Source organism: Sminthopsis crassicaudata, chromosome 3, assembly GCF_048593235.1.
Source record: "Sminthopsis crassicaudata isolate SCR6 chromosome 3, ASM4859323v1, whole genome shotgun sequence".
NCBI classification, from domain to species: domain Eukaryota; kingdom Metazoa; phylum Chordata; class Mammalia; order Dasyuromorphia; family Dasyuridae; genus Sminthopsis; species Sminthopsis crassicaudata.
In genome coordinates this window covers 304,728,277-304,749,047 of record NC_133619.1, presented here as the reverse complement: position 1 = coordinate 304,749,047, position 20,771 = coordinate 304,728,277, and the positions used below count along the sequence as shown (strand labels likewise).

Here is a 20,771-nt window from a genome sequence, read left to right as displayed (position 1 = left end):
TTATCTGTGTGCCTAGGGAAAAAACAAAAACAAAAACAAACCCCCCCAGAACTCAGAGAGGATCAAGAGCTAATCTGCAAGGTTATCAATGTCCTGCTGTGCTTTGTGAAAGATGAAAGTGCTAGGCTAACATCATACTCCAAAAAAAAAAAAAAAGTATCATGAATGCTGCTATCTTTTGGGATCATAATTACACACAGCCCATCAATGCAAACAAAGCCAACAGGACTCAATTGTGAGCATGGAACTGATAGAAATTGAACCTATTTCATAAAGTCCGCTTTTGTTTGGATCTTCTCTCTTGGTTCAACCCCTCCCACCAAACACACACACACACACACACACACACACATTTTTGCCCCTAATCTTTGGATCTTAGTATGGCTTGAGCTGTATTTGAGACATCTACCCATTTAATCTATTATTATAAATGGAGAGATGAGTGGTAACTTGTGATTCATGGTGCCACAGGGAACATCTTTTCAAAATTCTTGGGTCATAGCAAAGCTTTGGTTCATCCGTTGTTACGCCTGGTTGACAGCTATAAAGATAGAAGAGCTTGGTGTGGATTTATATAACACAAACTGCTATTTAATTGTAATGGTTACTGGGGAAAAAGCTCATTCCTCAATAGCACCAACCTTACACTTTTGTAAAATGGAATTTCATCCACTAGGGCTCTCAAATGGCATTTGTTCTCTCAATTTCCTATTGAAAAAGGCAATGGGACTGGTCAATTTAACTGGTCATGAGCCAGAGTGTTAGTAGCAGAACGGATCTCTGACAACTAGCCCCCTGCTCTGTCCCCTAGACCCAATACCTTCCCTTATACAGTAGAATGGCATTAAAATTATTGTTAAATAATAAACAACACAAACATATATACACATAATGAAACATCCAGGAGGTACTTGCATTGCCTTCTATTTCTAGTGACGGTGGATACTCTTTTCTGAATTAAATAAATGAAGGTTTGAATGTGTGTTTGTGTCTACACATGTTTGAGTGTGTGTGATAAAAGGGGATGTCAGACAAATAAATAATTATATTCATGTTTGTTTTACCCTTGAGTAAAAATTATATACATGAACATACTGATTTTTCAGACACCATTAATACAAAGTTTCTTGCTTTTGTGTGGTTAAGCACTCTTACTAAAAGCATAAAACCATCCTATAAAACCTCTTTCATTCCTTCCTAATTATATTGACAGTGACTACAGTTTTAACGATTTCTACAGGAGCACAAAGTACATTTTTCATTATATAAGAACTTTCAAAGTAGATATTTGCAAGCATTTTTCAGATTTCACTTTGAACACATATTGGCTGTGACCCTAATATATTGGAGATAGAAGAGAGAAGTGCAACACATTTGTGTAGTAATTAACAAATTCTTTTATTTACGGGAAAAATTATTAGCATCTATCCTTTTCAAAAACAAGGCTTTCATAAATATTGAATATCACTGCAATCTGTCCACTGTACAGGTTGGATAGCTATAAACAGAAATTTCATTATAGCCCTTCGATTAGGCAAAAATCAGACAGCCATTTTATTGCCAAAACCATTTGTTATTTGTCTAGTTTTTAAATTTAATAAATAGCAAAGCCATTTATTCCCCTAAATTTAAAGAGAAAAATCAAAGATGCTAGGTCCTTTAAGGTTATAACAAGTAGTCACTTGTTTTCCAGTTACTTTGACTTTTTCTGAAAACTTGCCCCTTTATCCAAGTATATTGGGAAATACTTTAAGCTGTATAAAATATTCAGCAGTATCCAATAGCACCAGAAGTGAAAGTCTGAGGAGTTTTATTTGTTCAGAAAGAGAAAAAGGCATGATGAACATTCCATAGCAAAGGAAAGGCGGTAATATAGCTCAGTTTTCTGGAGGAAGCATTAACCTAGGGGGGGAAAAACCTTATTCTAGGAAATGTAGGGTAACTGTTCCCAATTTTTTTCCAAGTTCTGCAGCATCACATAACTGACTAAATTTCTCCAGCTGGAAAATGAAGCTAATCATCCCTGTCTGGTCCACAGGGGTTTCATGATGCTTAATTAATCGTCAAGCTCTTGTAGGTCTTGTTTACAAAATGATGCTGAACTACAAAGCATGCGGTTTTTATCATAAAGTATGGACATGCCCCATACATAGAAAATGAAAGTTGGTTTATCCCTGTGCTTCTTACTAGCTCCAAAAGCAAACATGAAACAGGAGACATAATATTCACAAGAGGACAAGATGTTGACAAGGTGGGGGTCTCACTTAATGAGTTGGATGCTTTATCATTGCAGGTGCATTAGTTTGACATTATGATTATTTCCACAGTAATCCCATGTTGTATTTAAGAAAAGAATGTAATGAGGGTTTACAGTCAAAAAAAGCACTGTGATGATATGGAAAATCAGTTCTGTAGTCAGAGGACACGAATTAGAATCTTAGCCTAATTAGCAGTGTGACCATAAGCAAATTACTTTGGATTTCTGTAATGTCTGGGTCAGCTTTCTGGAGGACCTCAGGAGCAGCCTTGATCTAGTGCAGGAGTGCAGGAGGCAGGACAGCCACCACAGAGGCTGGTCAAAGATAGAATGTCTATCTTCCAGTCCTTCTTAGCCATTATATACCTTATTATAATTACATCATTACAACATACTGAGTATATGTGAACTTAGAGAACCATTACATCACCATACTAAGTACTAAGTATATATGTGAACTAGAGAACCATTATCTCATTAATTCCACTGAGTTAATACCTTGTTTCAAATATACTTCTCCAGAGTTCCAGCCCTCTACAGGTGTACTTTTTTAAAAATCCTATGAATTTGTCTCTATGTGGAAAGACAGATAAATAGATAGATATACACATATGAGATTATATATATATATATGTATATATATATATGATGTATAACAAATTATCTTTTAAGTAAGAAGATTGACAAGATTAGGTATTATTTTCTAGGAAGATTTCCTATAAAGTAAAAAAATGTACATTGTACTTACATGATGCCAAATAGCCAAAAGACAACTGAAATAGTTGTTAAAAATGACAATATATTCCAAAATGTTGATAATTGATGAAGTTTTCAATATTAATTTTGATGTTTGGCATCTTTTTCAGTGATTAAAGTGGAATGTAAAATGTACTAGATTTGGTTTAGAAGACCTGAGTATGATTGTCAGCGTGGTTCCTTATTAGCTCTCTATATTTGGCTAAATTGATACCAACTCTTGGTGCTTGTTTTCTTAGCTTTGAAATAAAAGAGGGGCAGGGATATTGAGGAATTAAAATTGCTTGTATATCCCCTTTTCTAGATGTGGGGATCTTTTTATGTACCTATAATTTTATGTGCTCTGATGGTGTAGTGGAAAGCAAATTACATTTGAAGTCAGATGATTTGGGGTTGAATTTCAGTTATACCACTTAATGGCTGCATGACTAGGTATAATAATTTCTTTGATTTCCATTTTTCTAATTTGTAAATTGAAGTTAATAACATGTGCAGTGATTTCTCAAAAAGATTGTAAAGAGGATCAAGTGAGATAATTGCACTAACAACAGAAGTTATTGGGAGGATAATTTGGTATATGATAATTGAAAGTATTTTGTAAATAGTGCTGTGTGAAAAGGTAAGTTGTTTTAATTTTCAATACATTCTAGAAGCCACATAAGGATTTTGTCAGCATTAAAAGCTATTCTTGTTTCTGGATCTCTAAAATCATTCTAATGGACTTTCTTATGAGGTAATTATTTAACTTATATTATAGAAATATATATATAGCATATATATATTTCTATTTAATATATTTCTATATAATTTAATTTATATTATAGAAATCAGCATCCATTCCTTACTTCCCTGCTCCTTGAGATCATATAGCCAGGACATTCCAAGGTACAGTCTGAGATTTAGGATTCATTTTAAATTTTCATAGCTTGTATTGGCTCTAGTGGTATATTGAAAAGTGCTCTGGATGTGGAATGAGAAGACCTAGATGTGTGAAGTCCAGTTTCATCACTTTCTGGCTTCATAACTTTGGGGAAATTATTTAACTTGTTTTAGCCTGACTTTCCTAATCTATAAAATGGAGATAGTTATCTGTAACCCCATTTCTTCGGAGCGTTATAGTAAGACTCCATTGGGATAGATTATAAAAAATGCTTTGTAAACAATCAAATGGTATTTAAATGTTAGTGCCAAAATATTATAAATATTTAAACTGAAATGTTTTCCTAATAATAAAAGACTAGAAAGTTGAAAGCCTAAAGTTCCCTTGCATCCTTCTGAATATGCAATACCTCCCTCCCCAGCCCTGGCAGTGAAGATGGTACCTTACCAAGCAAGGCAATTACAAATAGTGTAAATCTTCTAAGACTGTTCGTAAATAAACCACATCTTCTTATTGCAAATACTTCTTTCACCTCACAGGGTCAGAGCTGCACAAAATGCCAAATGGCACTGAAGGATGAACTATCTACTACTCAATAACAATGTCACACTAAGTGACAAAAGAGCTCTTACTGTCATCACAGAAGAAAAGCATTTCTGTAATTTCTATAGCTGTGCTTTCACAAGTTGTTCTGAACACAGATCTTTTGCTGTTCTCTTTTCTAATAATAAGACTGTGCCTTTGTGCAGGTAAGTGGCACAGTTCACAGAGTGGTGAATTTGGAGATAGAAGATGTGAACTCAAATCTTGCCTTAATCACTTGCTCTCTGTGTCACGCTGGGATAATCATTTACTTCTTCGGCCTCAGTGTTCTCATCTGTAAAATGAGAATAATAGATTCCATCTTCATAGTCTGGGAAGACTCAAATAATATTATACATGCTAGCTACTTTCATTGTGTCACCATACATCTAGCACTGGTATTTCTTGTCCAGTACTTACAAGACTAGAAAATAATAAGATATCTTAAACCTTCTATGGGACCCAGATTCTTTTGTTCCCCCTCAACATTTCAGTGCTCAAAATGGGTAGCTCTTCAGATTGATCCAATTAGCTACTTAGAATCACATGGTTTTTGTTGTTGTTTTTTTCCCTTTAACATCTGAACTTTTTCTAATGATATAGAAATTTATATAATCCTGGGAGAACTAAGCCACAAAAACATTGACATTTTCACTACTAAGTAAATCAGAAGATATAAAGAAATCACAATTAAATTGAAAGACAGCTCTTTCTTGAAGAAATGAATAAAGGAATTGGCAGAATTGGTTTCATCATTAACCAGACAACAAAAATTATTCTGTCATTGGATTGCTAGACTTACAGGAACTTCCATGACAAACCAAGATGCTTTCTAGATGCTATCTATCTATACTTACTCTAATCATTTTTATCGTGTTATTTAAAAGATAGATTCCTACTAGTATAATTAAAGTCATAAAATTTATGTCATACAAGATCTGTAATGCAGTTAGGCAGATGTGATATCTCCATATTATAAACTGTCAAAACGTTCTTCCCAGGTTGACTTGACAAAAACAGCCATTGGAAACAATCCTTGACCATCTGGTATTGACCCTTCAGCTATAAGGTTACTACAAAGTCATTATAACTTATTTGTCCCTGTGCTTGTGTAGTATTGGGCATCAGTTTGTTGACTGGTCATTTTCAATCATGTCTGACTCCTCAAGGTTCTATTTAAGGTTTTCTTGGCAAAGATACTGGAGTGGTTTGCCATTTTCTTCTCCAGCTCATTTTACAGATGAGGAGACTGAGGCAAACAGAATTAAGTGACCATAACGAGAGAGCATTCAACATTCCATAAAATAAAAGAAATATTCTTCTTTGACCCTAAAATTTCTTAATTGAATGAACTCAATTTCCATATTTGTTTCATACAATGATTTCCTAAAAGAGCTCTCTCTCCATACCCTATCTCATCAATGCTATTTAAAACATTTTAGTTAAGGAGTTTGTGCTATATATATGCTAGAAAGTGCTGTAGTTTAATTAATATTAAGATATGTAATTTTTTTACATATGGAGGTATAGTTTAATTAATGTTAGGAAATGTACCGATTTTTTTTTTGCATATGAAGCTATGGTTTTCACATGCTATGGAAAATTAAAATGGAATTAGTTCAATATAGTTGTGTAGTAATAAAGGAGTTAATGTTGAAGACCTGCTTGTCCCTTGCCTACTTTTCCTGATATTCTTAGGACAGTGCCTGGCTTATAGTAAGTACTTAATAAATATTTAATGACTGACTAATGCCCAATACAGGCAGATGGGTGGCACAATGGAAAGAATACTATGTCTGGGTCAAAAAGACTCATCTTCCTCAGTTCAAATCTGGTCTCAGACACTAGTTATGTGGCACCAGTCACTTAATCCTGTTTGCTGCAATTTCTTCATCTGGAAAATGAGTTGGAGAAGGAAATGGAATACCATTCCATTATCTTCGCCAAGAAAATCCCAAATGGAATCTTAATGAGTCAAACACTTACTGAAAATGACTCAACAACAAACTGATGCTCAAAACAACACAAACATAAGTCATAATGACCCTGTAAGCAAAGTCCCCAAATGTATTTTTTTATCAATCTATTTTCCTCTCAAGGATCAAGTTTATCATAAAAATCATGAAATCGGCATGTCTATATCAAATAGTTCTTGTCTCCATCAAATCAGCAAAACAGGATAAGTAATAGCAATTTATAGGGATGATCTAAAGTTAGACTTAGTAGAACATAGAAGGGAAAAGTGACCTCAAAGGAAATAGTGTTTGATTATTTTAAAAGCTTTACTGGAAATACTTATTCTGTATTTGTTACATAATTGCAGATATATTTATTTTATGTATAACTGCACAGATAATTTATATTCTAATTTTTAACATATACTTTTAAATCTTTTTTAAAAAATTTGAACATGATTGCACAGGGATAATTACATCATTTAAATAGAGATTAAATGCTCTTAAAGCTTTCCTCCCCCAAACAACATTATTTAGTCCTTACCGTATACAGAACAGACTATAGTTATATTCTTAGACACTTTGAACAAAGGATTGATTTTGATGATAGCATTTATAGTGCTATCTTTTCATTCCAGTTACTGATTATTAATTCTGGGAACTGACTTTGCTAGGATATCTGGTATGGTATTGAATAATTTTGAGATAGCTTTTAAATCATCCCCAGGCTTCTAAGGCATTTCCTTGTTTCTTGGATTACTTAGGCACTCCCATTTCTGGAAACAATTCTCTTAATCAAAAGCATTAAATTTAGAATACTTGTAAATCGGAGGGAGAGCTCAAGGCTATTAAAGTGCAATTACTGTATCAGCTCACCAATATGACACTATTTGCCAATAAAAGCACTGAAAGTGTGGTCTGTATTTCCGGCAAGTCATTGTCAAAAGCAAGACTGAAAAATGATAGAAAAATTATTCTAATCAACTCTCCTGTCTTTGCTGGAATAATGTGACAGCTCCCTCCCTTAAAGAGGACTCTCAAATGTTCTTAAGACAGAGACCAATACTTGTATTGTACACACCAGAACAAAATAATGTTTACTGTTTTCCATTATACTAAGAGATCACTTCTTTCTAAAGCCTATAGAATTCTGCAAGATGATTTTACCATCTCATCTGAGATAGGGATTTTTCTTTTGCTACTTTTTAAAATTACTTTTAAACTTTTTAATACTATATAGTATTTTTGGCTTTTTTGTGTATTTTGGTGAGATCTGGTCAATTTGCTAATTGTCCACTACATAATTCACAGAGTGAGTACCAGGTCATCACAATAATTCATTATGCTTCATTCATCTCAGGTCCTAAGTAAGAGTTGTACATTTATCCTTTGTCTTATGAAAAGTAGCTGTCACTGAAGGAGAGTATAGACAGTTCTTAAGTATTATGCAACATCTTGACATGAATTTCTTTGCATATTACAAAAAATAACTTTATCAAACCTGGAAGGTGATATGTTAACTTTGGATAGGAAAGTTACTATCAGAAAAAAATGGCTCCATGATGAGCCAAGATAATTAAATGAAGAGAAAAATTTTGAAGTCTATTAGAAGATCCTAGTTACATTCTCTTTGTTATGACTTTGTCATATAGAAATGTACAAATACTGGATAAGAATACTGATCATTAACTCTTTCCTCCCCATTTCCTTACTGGGACCAAAGTCACAATATAGGCTGTCAATTTTCCCCTCAGAGTTCAATCTAAGAAAAACAATTAGGTTGTGTCCATGGCTTTATTCCTCCTAAGCAGAAGGACATGTACACATGGAAACAGTTAGAACTGAGCTCCTAGTGGGCCTAGGCAGCAGGGATAATAAAGACAAAAATCACAAAGGGGGATGGTATAATCGCATATGGTCTTACCAAGTCATCTCTGGGCTAAATTGTTTTTCGAACTGAGAATTGTTATGAATCAGTCTGAGTTGGTTATTGGGATAACAGGGGGAGCTGTGTATTTAGTATCCTACTACAAGGCATTTCTCATGCACAAAACTCCAAAGAATTTCCAATATGCCCAGCTTAAGGAATGCTCAATTTCATCTCTTGCTTAGCTGATTCCAATTCCCAGGTCAGTCAGGGCTCTTCTGGGAGAGTAAGGGAGCTCAAGCAAATTACAGTGATTAATAAAGTCAAGGACCATATGATTTTCACAATGCCTAGTGAATACAGTAATAAAAATAAGGCATAATGCCTAATGAATACAGTAATAAAAATAATAAGTACTCAACAAATTTGAGAAGATATTCATTTTCCCCTAGGAAAATTACATCATTAGAGGTCTTAAAATATGTCATTTTTAAAATCTAGGTTTCATAAATAAAATTGCTTAATAGGCTGAGCACTAGGAAAAATGAATATATCACAAAGATACTCTTTACTTAACGTAAAAAGTGATGAAGCAATGGTAATAGGAATATCCAAAGAAGGAAAACTCATCTCAAAACAACAAATATGTGTTTTTTCCATCTGGTTTCCACTGTAAAAATTGTTGATTAAAAAAAAAACCTTATATTTGAGAGCCCATCCATGCATCTACATGATACTATACTAAACTTTAACAGACAAAATAGCTGCTCTATCTATTTCTCTATTTAATTTGGGCAGTAAAACTCTGGCTATTTAATCTCCACAGCAAACCAAGCTATTACAGTAAAACTGCCACTGAAAGATATCTCTGCTTTGTACAAGCAATAACCACTCTTCTAAGAGTAAAGAATCCTAGGTTTTGACTCTGGCTCTGACTCGGCCTCTAATTAACTGTGTGAACTTTAGCCAGGCTAAGCTTCAGTTTCTTTGTCAAATAGAAATAATAATACTTGTAATATCTACCTCAATGTGTTGTTATATCTAATAAGATATTACTATGAAAATACTAAACATTATTATCATTTTTTAGGCTTCTCCAGTTCAGCATTTCTCATAGAGCTGCAAAAAACCTCAGATGCCATCTAGTTCAACCTTCTCTCTCTGATGTAGACACTACACTAGAATTCTGCTATTCACCATTCTAATGATCAGAATACTAACTAAGCCCTCTGAGAATCTAACCAGTTCAGCAATAATCTTTCATTTACTCAGAAGGGCAGCCATAATTGAATGAATTCTGGGATAAAATAGGAAATTGTTTGAAAAGTGTCTTTGGCATTCCCTCAGAAGATCTAAGTCAAGACAATTAAGACAGAAAATATCCACTTCCTTAGGGGAAATACTAAAGTAGAACTGATCTCATAATAAGTTGAACATCTGATAACTTAAAGATTTTGATTTAAGGAAACACCTCATGACATCCTTCAGTGAGTTAATCAGCTCACCTTTCTCTGAACAGAGTAAGGAAGGGTCAGTTTGACAATACTAATTATTAAAAAAAAAAAAAGTGATACTGAAAGAAGAGCATAAGTTCCTTAAAGGTAAGGCCTTTTACACCTTTTTTTTTGGTATCCTTAGTTCCTACCACCATGCTTCACATTTAAGAGGAATTTAACAAATTATTATAATTTAATAATAATTGAGACAGATGAAAAGCCTGAGCTTCTAAATAACTAATAATATATTACATATATATATATACATATACGTATATGTATATATATATATATACATATACGTATATGTATATATATATATATATACATATATATATATATATAAATAAATAAAATTAGGCTTAAAATAATCAATAAGTTGATGGTCAGTGGTCTCTTTCAGTAACCAAAGACAAAAGACCATGGAGGTCCTCAAATGTTTAAATATCTTTGGAAAGGTGAGTTACCCTAACAAGTGGAGATCAAATCCAACTAGTGAACAATTAATGAGGGGGTAGACGAGGAGATGGGCCAAAACCCATGTCCTGCTTGGGGACATGGATTGATCATGAGACTCTGCTGCTTCCAGCTACCTGAACAAAAGCATCTATCTCCACTCAACCACTCAAGTTGAACAATGTGGTTTCAAGGGCATGAGGTTAATGTTGGAATTCACTTATGTTAGATTCTATTTATGCTTTAATTGGAAGCAAGTTCTCCTAATTGGATGAGTCCTGCCTAAAACTGAAGAGAATATTCCCCAAGGATTAGACCAATTTCATGGATAACCTTGTCCTTCACAAGGACTGGGCTTTGAATGAGGAAGTCAAAAGAGAAAAAACCAGGATAACAAAATTAATAATTGGTTATTAATAATCTTTTTTCTTTCATAATAATAATGAATAGTAGTTAGCATTTTTAAGTTTCTAAAGCATTTTTTAAAATATTAGCTCATTTGGTTCTTACAGCAAGCCTGTGAGGTAGATACTATTAATTATCCCTATTTTACAGTTGATGCAACATATACAAACAGAAATTAAATCACTTGTCCAGAGTCACATAGCTAAGTCTATTTAAGTGTCTTGAGGTCATATTTGAATTCAGATCTTCTTGACTCTGGGTCAAATACTGTATCTACCTTGCCATCTTAAAGAAAGGAGAGAAAAAGAATGGAGAGACACTAATGACCAATTTTCACTTATTTTATCTTTTGTCAAGGGATAACTCAGCCCTGAAACACTGTCACACAGCTTTTTGATCAATCAAGAGATGACCAAAGAAGGTATCAATTCTAAGTTCATATTTATGTCAAATTGAGTATAGAAAAATAGGCAGGACCCCATTCATTTATGAGAGTTTATTTCTGATTAAAGTGTAAAGATTCAAGAATATAATCTAGGTGAATCTTTTTGAATTGTTTTTTTTTTCCAGTACTGGTGATGAATATAACCTAATCCATGAAACTCTTTCAGAAAATTGGACACATTTGCATATTTGGAAAATAGATATCTAGGCTTACTGGTATACAGTGTGTGACCATGAAACAGAGCATGCCTACTAGACATGACACTTCTAAAGTCAAATGAAAGTAACATGGCCATTTTTCTCTCCCATTTTCCTTGTGTATTTTCTAAGTTTTTTCCTTCTATTTATACTTTTAATTCATTTTAAAAGAATATAAATAAAAAATAAAGACTACCAGCAATCACAGGAATTGTTCATATTAATTAATAATTGGAAAAAGACATATATCGCCTCATCTATCTCTGTTAGAGCTAATTTAAGTCTGACTACCACAATTTATTATAGAAAATAATCATTATTAAGGTTTCCTAGAACTGTTCCAGGTTTGTTTGACTATTCACACCTTTTGAATGAGGTGATAATCACCAACCTCTTTGTTCATTCTGGTGACATAGAGGATCACCTTTGCCTCACCTCTACATCCTACAGACCCTTAGATATTGCCATTTGACTTATTGACAATCTAAGGATCCCTGAGTCTTTCTGTCCTTCTCTAACTGTCCACCCTTAGGCTTTCTGGTCTCATTTCCCTTCCTTTATGCATTGTTTTCCCCCAATAAATGTGAACTCCTAGACAACAGGAATTATCTAGTATTTTGTTTTGCTTTTTAAAATTTATATCCCCAGAGTTTAGTACAGTGCTTGATACTAAGTGAGTAGTTAATAAATGGGTTTTCATTCATTCATGAATAATCCTCATAAGAAACCAAGAAATAACACTGAAACTACTATATATGAAGAATCCCAAATCCACACTACTTGAGACAGTTTTATTACAAAAAATGCAAATACATATATTTCTGTGTGGGGTAATGAGTTAAAGTGTGCAAAGTGTATACCATGAAATGAGTTTCAATTGGTTGTAGTCATTTGTTTTAACAACAATCTCATGTTTTCACTATAAAATCTGTGACTAAGAGAAGCAAGCATTTATAACTATTCTGCATTATTTTGCCAGATGATAAGTTCTATTGTTCTCTCATCCCCAGATAATACATGCAAGAAAAAATACAAAAGAAGATTTTGTAACTTTGATCTACTTCCTTCCTTTTGTTCCTTTTTGAGATATGTTTGTCTTCGTACAAATGTTAACTAAGTCAAAGAATTCCACCTTTCGTATGTAAAGTATAGATTTTTATATTTTGAAAATTTTCAATTATCTAGTATTCTCATCTCATCATTTTGCTTTTACTCATTCCTGCAACTTTCTTTCTCAACTCACTCATGTGTAGTCAATTTTTCTGGAACAAGAAATCATTTAGTGTTCAAATATCAGGGACAGATTCCTACTAAACAGGTTTCCTACACACTTGTAGGTGCTGAACACAAATCTTCTATTTCTGAGAAAGGACTCTCATAGAGGGGTTATTATATCCTAAGTGGTTTCCTGATTTCACTATTTCTGAAGATGAGTGTTAGGTAGCTGAAAGATACCCTCATTCAAGCTATCAGGAGCATATTACACTTCTGAAGCAGAGTGAGTGATGCAATGATTATTTGGATGAAAAAATAGAAGTTGTTATTTATCTTCTGAGTTAAAGAAATATACACAGATTTTATTCTCTTCTTTTGTCAAGAAACATCTGTTTTATAGTTCTTTGGATTTTATCTCCTAATAAGAAATATGAGATACAATAAATTTAGAAGATTAAAAAAAAATAACCCTCATAGTTAAAGAAAGAAAAGGGAAAGAAATCCACATTTGCCTTCTGTACAGATTTCTCAAATCAACATCTTAAGTAAATACTTAATAACAAAACATAAAGACTAACATCTCTTGTGTGGAAGTGAGTCTATAAATGCCTAGTAGCTCCCTGAACAAGTTAGATTGTTGATACCTCCATATTCTCCTGGAAGGTATGCTCAACCAGATCAATATACCATCAAGATAAAAGAATAAATATAAATCACCCCAAGTGCAGAAAAATCTCTTGACTATCAACTAGGGAATTAAAAACAGAACAGGAGACATTAAAACTATGCTTTTCTGAGGATAATCAGTAGGCCGGAAAATGAGTTTTATACAGGTATAATGAGTTCCCAAGAATAATTTGTGCAAGAGATAATCAATTGTACCAGACCTGTATGTTTCTACATGTGAATCATAGAATTTCAGAATTGGAAGGGACCCCTGAAATCAAACATGAGCAAAATCCCTTTCTAGAATATATCTAACAAGAAGTCATATATCTTCTACTGGAAGACTTACTGTGACAAGGAACAAACTATTTTCTAAGCTAATCTATTCCACTTATGGATAGATACAATTGTTAGAAAGTTTTTCCTTACATGAAGTACAAATCTGCATCTCAGTTATTTCTACACACTATTCATGTTCTGCTGTCTGGGTCTAAACAAAACATGTCCAAAACATGTGACAACCTTTCAGTTTTTAAAAAAATCTATTTTATTGGAACAGCTAGGTGGTGCAGTGGATAGAGTACCAGCTCTGAAGTCAGGAGTGAAGTCAAGTTAAAATCTGGCTCCAGACACTTAATACTTCCTAGCTGTGTGATCCTGGGCAAGTCACTTAACCCCAATTGCCTCAGCAAAGATAAATAAATATTTTTTCTAATATTTATTTTATTCCAAAGTTAAGAAATAAAAAAATCATTTCCATAACATATTAGAAGAAAAAATTGTACATGAAATTGTAAATCTATCGTATACAACTTACTATTCCTTCTAAATAAATAAAAAAGCTATCATATAACTTTCTTTTTCCCCCTTTTTTTTTCTTCCTTACTCCCATCATATAGATGGCTTGTGGTTATTATTTGTATTTTGTTCTGGAAGACAACTATGACATCAGGCAGGTAATACAATGACATTAAGTGAATTGTACTTAAGTGAGGGAGTCAACCTTCTCCTCATGAGCCATTTGGGTCCAGGAACAAGATATAGATCAGGATTATTGGATAAATGGCCCTGGATGTAGTAGGAATCCTTGGCCTTTTAAACTAAGGTCTTTGGGTTCTCACTTCGACTAAGGCAACATCCAATTAGGTTTTAAGGTTATGTAAGAATTGAGGTAAAGAATAGTCTCTTTTACCTAAACAAAACAAAAATCAATCAAGGAGGGGAAAATCCCAGGATTTTTGGCCAAAAATAGAAACAATTGCCCATTAGACACAAATATACACACATACATATGTTAAATCATTCTATATATACTTCTGTTTATCAAGTGTAAAGACTTAAATTAGGGAAATAAGAATTGATTAGTAGATAAAAATTTTGGGGAAAATTAGATAGTTTTCTGAGACAGTGGAATTCCTGAATCAAACACCTTTGTCAGAATAATAAAGTATGCAACACCTATGAAGGAAGACACAACAAACATAGGTAAGAGGTTTCTGTCATAAATATCCCAAGGCATAATGTTGTTGTTCATAGGGCACACCAGTAGAGTAGGTCCTTGCTTTCAATTTTGGCACTTATTCTCCTGCTTTAATAAATCCAAACTTGTTAAGTATAAAAAAATTAAGTTTGAAGAGAAGATACACTGCATAAAATAGTCACTGGATAACAGACTTAGGGCAGCTAGAGTGGCATAATGGAAGACTTCAAATCTTGCCTCAGACACTTAGTAGCTGAATGACTCTGGGCAAATCACTTAACCCTTTTTGCCTCAGTTTCCTCATCTGTGAAATGAATTAGAGAAAAAAAATTCAAAACCACTCTAGTATTTTTGCCAAGAAAATCCCAAATGGAGTCATGAAGAATCAGACATGACTAAAATGACTATAAACAACAACAATAAAGCAGACCTAATCAATATTGGTGATTTACTTTGATATTTCAGTGTATCTGAGACCTCATAAGTATAGGCCTGCCATACACAATACAGAATCCAACCAATCTAGTTAGCATCTTGAGCAATTCTTTTTCATGTCTTTCCACAAATACTCCACAAAGGATTTATCTAGTGTACTGAAGGTCTTAACATTATTTCAGAGATACCAATTAGGTTGTCCATTCTTTATTCTTCATTCTTTTCATACAATTAGCCCATATTCTTCCCTGATCATACAAGAACCATAGATTTAGAGATAGAAAGGATCCTTTAGGTCATTAAGTCCAATCTCTTCATTTTACTAATGAGGAAATGGAGGCAAAATGAGGTTAAATGACTTATACAGGATTTCACAGCTACTATATCTCAGGCAGAATTTGAATGTAAGTCTTCCTGACAATTCTGATGCACTGTACCAATTTGTCCCATTTTATACCAATTTACCCCATTTTATATTTTGGACCATTTCTTATGACTCAATCATGAAAAAGAGTTTGTGAACAATAAAATAGGATTCCAGAGATCATAGTGGAAGAAAAATTAGAGGATGGTGGGCATAGGACAATGCTAAGAATGAGCTAGATAGGGTTAAAAAGATGAAAAGTGGTAGGAGATTTAAAAAAAGAAAGGGGAAGTACATGTCTCCTCAGACTGTATCCATGGGAAGATAGAGAGGAGATCAGACATTTAATCCATGGCTTGTTCAAAACATCAGTGTAAAAAGATCCAAAGTCTTCATTCACAACATAGAATGTGTGATTCTGATTTTAACCATAATAACTGTTCCTCCCTCATGTTTGGATACTATATTACTATAAAGAAGAACAATACCCATTTTGAATATCAACTATGAAGCCCATAAATGGTCACCAGCACATTATTGTAATTGTTCAACTCACCAGCAGAAACTTTCCTAGAAAGAAAATCAGAATATCTCTTCTATATGTGTGATCATAAAAGCACTGGCAGTTAGGAGATCATTCCTTCGTTTAATTGTTTTAACCTAGTAAAAGTGTTATGTACTTTAAAGAATCCTTATAAATTTTGGAGCTACAAGAATTGAGTTCAAATCCTGATGTTGTCTCTGAATAACTGTGATTTTCTTGGCACTTCAATACCCTGAACCTGAAAGCAGGTCTCAAAAAGTTTATGTACAATGCTTTAAAATCAGTTACTACCTCACTAAATATGTGGACAATAGCAATCTATTTGGAAGGACAGGAACACATGAGTTTCCTGTTAATACTCCAGTTTCAAAAGTGGTTTCAGAATACAAAAGCTAACATTGGTAGGGACTGTGATTTCCTTCACTGAAAATCTTCAAAGTATGGTTTAGGACTCAGTGGTCCTCAAACTTTTTAAATAGGGGCCAGTTCACTGTCCTTCAGACTGTCGGAGGGCTGGATTATAGTAAGAACAAAAACTCACACTGTCTCCGCCCCTCAGCCCATTTGCCATAACCAGGCTGGCTGCATAAACGCCCTCAGCAGGCCGCATCTGGCCCGCAGGCTGTAGTTTGAGAATCCCTGATCCAAGGAATGCCACAGAAGCAATTACTATTTGAAAACTGGCTGAAGAGGATCTTATAAATGAATTTTTTAGCCTTAAGAGATTTGGATATATTATTTCCTCATCTACAAAATGAAGAGTTTAGATTACTTCTTTGGGTCTTAAGGTCTTAAAAATATAATCCTTTGACTCACAAGAATTTTTATAATATGGTCAGGGCAAAACGCTGTTCCTCACCATGCAAAGGAATATTAAACCAAATGAGCTCTTGCCATCACCCTGTTTGTTTTTGGAAAAGTACATACTATCAGAAGAGCTCAGTAGGATGACAATTCCTTTGGGACAAACTCAAGAACTAAATGCATTTCTCATCAGTATCCTTTAGTAAACAAGATTTATAAAACAGTAAGTAGTCAACTTTAATAGTCATCATTAATAATGGTATCAAGACAAAATACAATGCCAGATGTTATCAGTTTGGGAGATGCTGTTAACTTTAGATAAATAACATCCATATATAAGCTTTTCCATACTCAGATCACACTTCAAAATCAATGAAAACTGTAAGCACAGAAGCTGTGTTATTCAGAAAAGATTAAAATTTTGATCTTGGAATAATCCATAATATACTAAAATAATTAATGGAAAGGATATATATATATGTGTGTATATATATATATATATAAGTATATATATACATACATACATACATAGGTAGGTATGTGTGTATATATGCATGTGAATGTGAATATATATATGTGTGTGTGTGTGTATTCTTTATTTATACAGAGAGATTGACAAAGAGAGAATGATTTGTTGCTCATCATGTTTCTCTACTCACTGTCAAAGAGTAGTTTTGATTGATTAAAAAAGTTATTGAATTGGCCAGTTATTTTTGGTTTTATATTGCTTTGTTTTTGCACTGTGTAGACATACTATAGTGATTATATGTCATTTTATCTTACAATTCCAATCTACTTGCAGAGTCAGTCTTTAGTATATGATCCTGCCTGAAGATTTATGAGTAATAGGGGCAGTTTAATATTAGGCGTCCTATAAATATATATATATATATGCATACATATATAACTTACATACATGTATAGATACTATTTTTCATTATGTAACTCCCAGGGGAAAGACCTGAACAATGACTCAATACACTGAGACTGAAAGCAGGAAGTTTATGTAGAATGCTCCAAAATCAGTTACCAGCTCACTAAATACGTAGACAACGACAATCCATCTGAAATAAGAAACAGAAGCACAACAGGTTCCCCCTGTTGTGAAAGTATTTCCCCAGCACAAAGGACAAAGTCGGGAAGGAGTATATTTTCCTTCACTGAAGATATTCAAGTAGTGGTTAAGTGACACAGGAGATGTCACTTTTTATTTAGGGATTGGCTGAAGAAGATGATTTCAGAGATCTCTTCCAATTCTGAGAGATTGTAATTCTCTGATTTCTTTTTTTCAAGAACCAACTCTGGTGCCATATTCTCTACAGTTTTATCTTAATATTCTTCCCATGTGATCTGCCTCTCCTCAAATTTTTCATACCATTGTGTCTAATCCTCCTGGTTTTGTGTTTATCTCACTTTCCCATGTATAAGAATTCTAACTTTCTTGAATTAGTTTTTAAACTCTTTGTTGCCTCTATTTTTATAACCCTAACACAAAGCACAGTGGTTTTCCCATAGTAAGTGTTTAATGAATGTTTGTTGAATTTAATTGAATGCAGCTTAGAGTATGCAAAGCATTCTACTGGTTACCATAAAAGAATAGAACTGGAGAAGACAAAGTTACTGTTTTCAAGGATTTTAGTCAACAAATATTTTAAGTGCCTACTATGTGCCAAGCACTGGATATAAAAAAACAAAAACAAAAACAAAAACAAAAACAAAAACAAAAACATCAAAAGACAATCCATCTCTGCCTTCAAAGAGCTTAGGGAAACTAATAGGGAAGACAACATGCAAATACAACATACAAAGCATACTATGCATAGGAAATAATATATATAAAGCAAACTATATGCAGGAGAAATTAGAATTTAGTGACTGAGGAGGGTTTTATGTAAAAGATAAGGGACTTCTCAAAAAGCCATAAGTGATGAATACCTACACTAGAATAGTTGGCAGTGTCAGAGGAAAGGAGAAAGTATATTCAAGAAATACTATAGAGGTGAAAGTCACAGGCCTTGCTAGGATATGGGGGTGAGAGATAATAAAAAAGTCAGGATGACTCCTGATTTTTGAGTCTGAGGGACTGGACCGATGGTTAAACATAGTAATCATGACTTCCATGGGGTTACCCTCTACTATAATAGGGAAGGTAGGGGGAGGGGAAGATTTAAAGAGGAAAAAAGAGTTCTGTTTTTGGACACATTGAGTGTAACAACGCCTGTCCCAGAGCCCATTGTCTCATTTTTGGTAGAGATGAAAGGTCTCATTACATAAGAAGCAGTGAAGAGTTGATGAGACTATCACTGATCTATCAAAATTACCTCAAACTAAAATATTAATTCCTATACTTGTTTTTAGGAAAATCAACTGTATAAGATCAGGATGAGGAAAAAGTGCTAGAAATTTGTTCATATTTAAAAAACAATCTGGATCTTTTAGTAGACTGGTTTACTAATCAAGGGAAAGCAACAGTCCAATGTGGTAGCTTACGAAGCTAATGAAAGGCATTACAATATTCAGAGTCTCTAGAATGAGAGAAATGAGTTTCTTTCTAATTTGCCTTAATTGGACCTCATCTAGGGCTCAAGTGAGTACTAAGGAGAGCAACCAGGGGATGAGAGAACTCACAGCCTTATCATATGAGAACTAGTTAAAGGAGTTATGTATATCTAGCCTAGAAAAAGAAAAAAATTTATGTTGACTATGACATGTCTTCAAATATTTGAATGACCACCATTTATAGAAGAGTAATTTTGTTTTGCTTGGTCCCATCAAAAAGATGTAGATTCAATGAAAAGTCTTCTAATATCTAGAGTTAGTCTAAAGTAGTATAGGAGATCATAAGTTCTCCATCACTGAGTCTTCTCGTGGAATCTAGACAACCACTTGGTGATGTGGTAGAAAATATTGTGTCTCATGTTGGGATTGGTTTAAATGTGTCTTTTAATCCTAATAGGAGTCTATGAATTATAATTCTATGAATACTGATTTCTCAAAGATCAAAATTCTTAGAATGTATTTTGTAGTTGGGTGTACCCATTGTTTTTCTCTTGTTTTAAACAATCATTCAGCCTAAATCTCTGCCAGTAGAATGATTATATATTTATGACACAATGTCTTCTAGGCTTGGGAATAAAAGACTGTTTTTCTCTTTTGGAGTATTTTCTTCTTTACTCTTGTATCTTAGAAAAGCAGAATTGAAAATCAGTCAGGATGTTCATATTTTAATATAAATTTTAGGTAGCCTTCCAAATGATTTTGGAAAAGGTGCATATTGTGCATGCCTGGTTCGCATAAGAACTTGCCTAAAGCAACAGGAGTTTATGACAACCTACCCCGGATAAACATCCCAAACAGAAACTAGCAGTTAAATAGAATAAAAGCTAGTTCCTACAGTATTAACACGCTATCATTAGACACTGTAGATTCAAGAATCTCAGACAAAATCCAAATTGTAACTCCTGGTATACTCCTTTTTTCACACAGGACTCTAAGAAAAACTACCCCAAATGTGAAATATTCTGTGGATCAGCACCAAATCATAATCATAGATCATGAACTCCTATCAATGTATTTACCTTCACCAGAAGCCAAAGGACAACAAAAAGCATTAATCCTCAAGTGACATAGTAAACAAAATGATAAGAAAAAATTATATTACTCTCTATCTGCATATGGGTATACTCTTTCACAGGTTATCATATAAGATATCATAAGTTATCATAAATTTATTAGTTATCATAAAAGATCTTGCCCAAGGTCTTTTAGAATCAGAGAAGTTTGAACTAGAATCCAGATCTTTTGAAACCTCAGTCAGTGAATTTTACTTTGTAATAGCCTCTTTAAAATATGTGTAACACTTCGTTGTAAGTTATTTGAGAAATGATGCAGCTAGATGGTGAGGTGGATAAAGTACTAAGCCAGGAGTCAGGAAGACTCATCTCCCTGAGTTCAAATCTGGCCTCAG

General features: G+C 33.6%; 1 protein-coding gene and 1 long non-coding RNA gene across 2 annotated transcripts in view; one reads left to right on the top strand and one right to left on the bottom strand.

The window, feature by feature from the left end:
- The window catches only part of ZPLD1 (zona pellucida like domain containing 1), a 106,466-nt gene extending 96,989 nt beyond the window's left edge, over positions 1-9,477 (bottom strand). Inside the window, 2 exon segments of the mRNA XM_074301077.1 lie at positions 4,705-4,770; positions 9,321-9,477. The gene's annotated coding sequence lies outside the window, so the exon portion shown is untranslated.
- Positions 9,478-9,538: 61 nt separating this feature from the next.
- On the top strand, positions 9,539-20,477 carry LOC141559522 (uncharacterized). The gene is made up of 3 exons (XR_012487458.1): positions 9,539-9,898; positions 11,012-11,075; positions 20,291-20,477. It is a non-coding gene; the product is annotated as an uncharacterized LOC141559522 (long non-coding RNA).
- Positions 20,478-20,771: the final 294 nt, after the last annotated feature.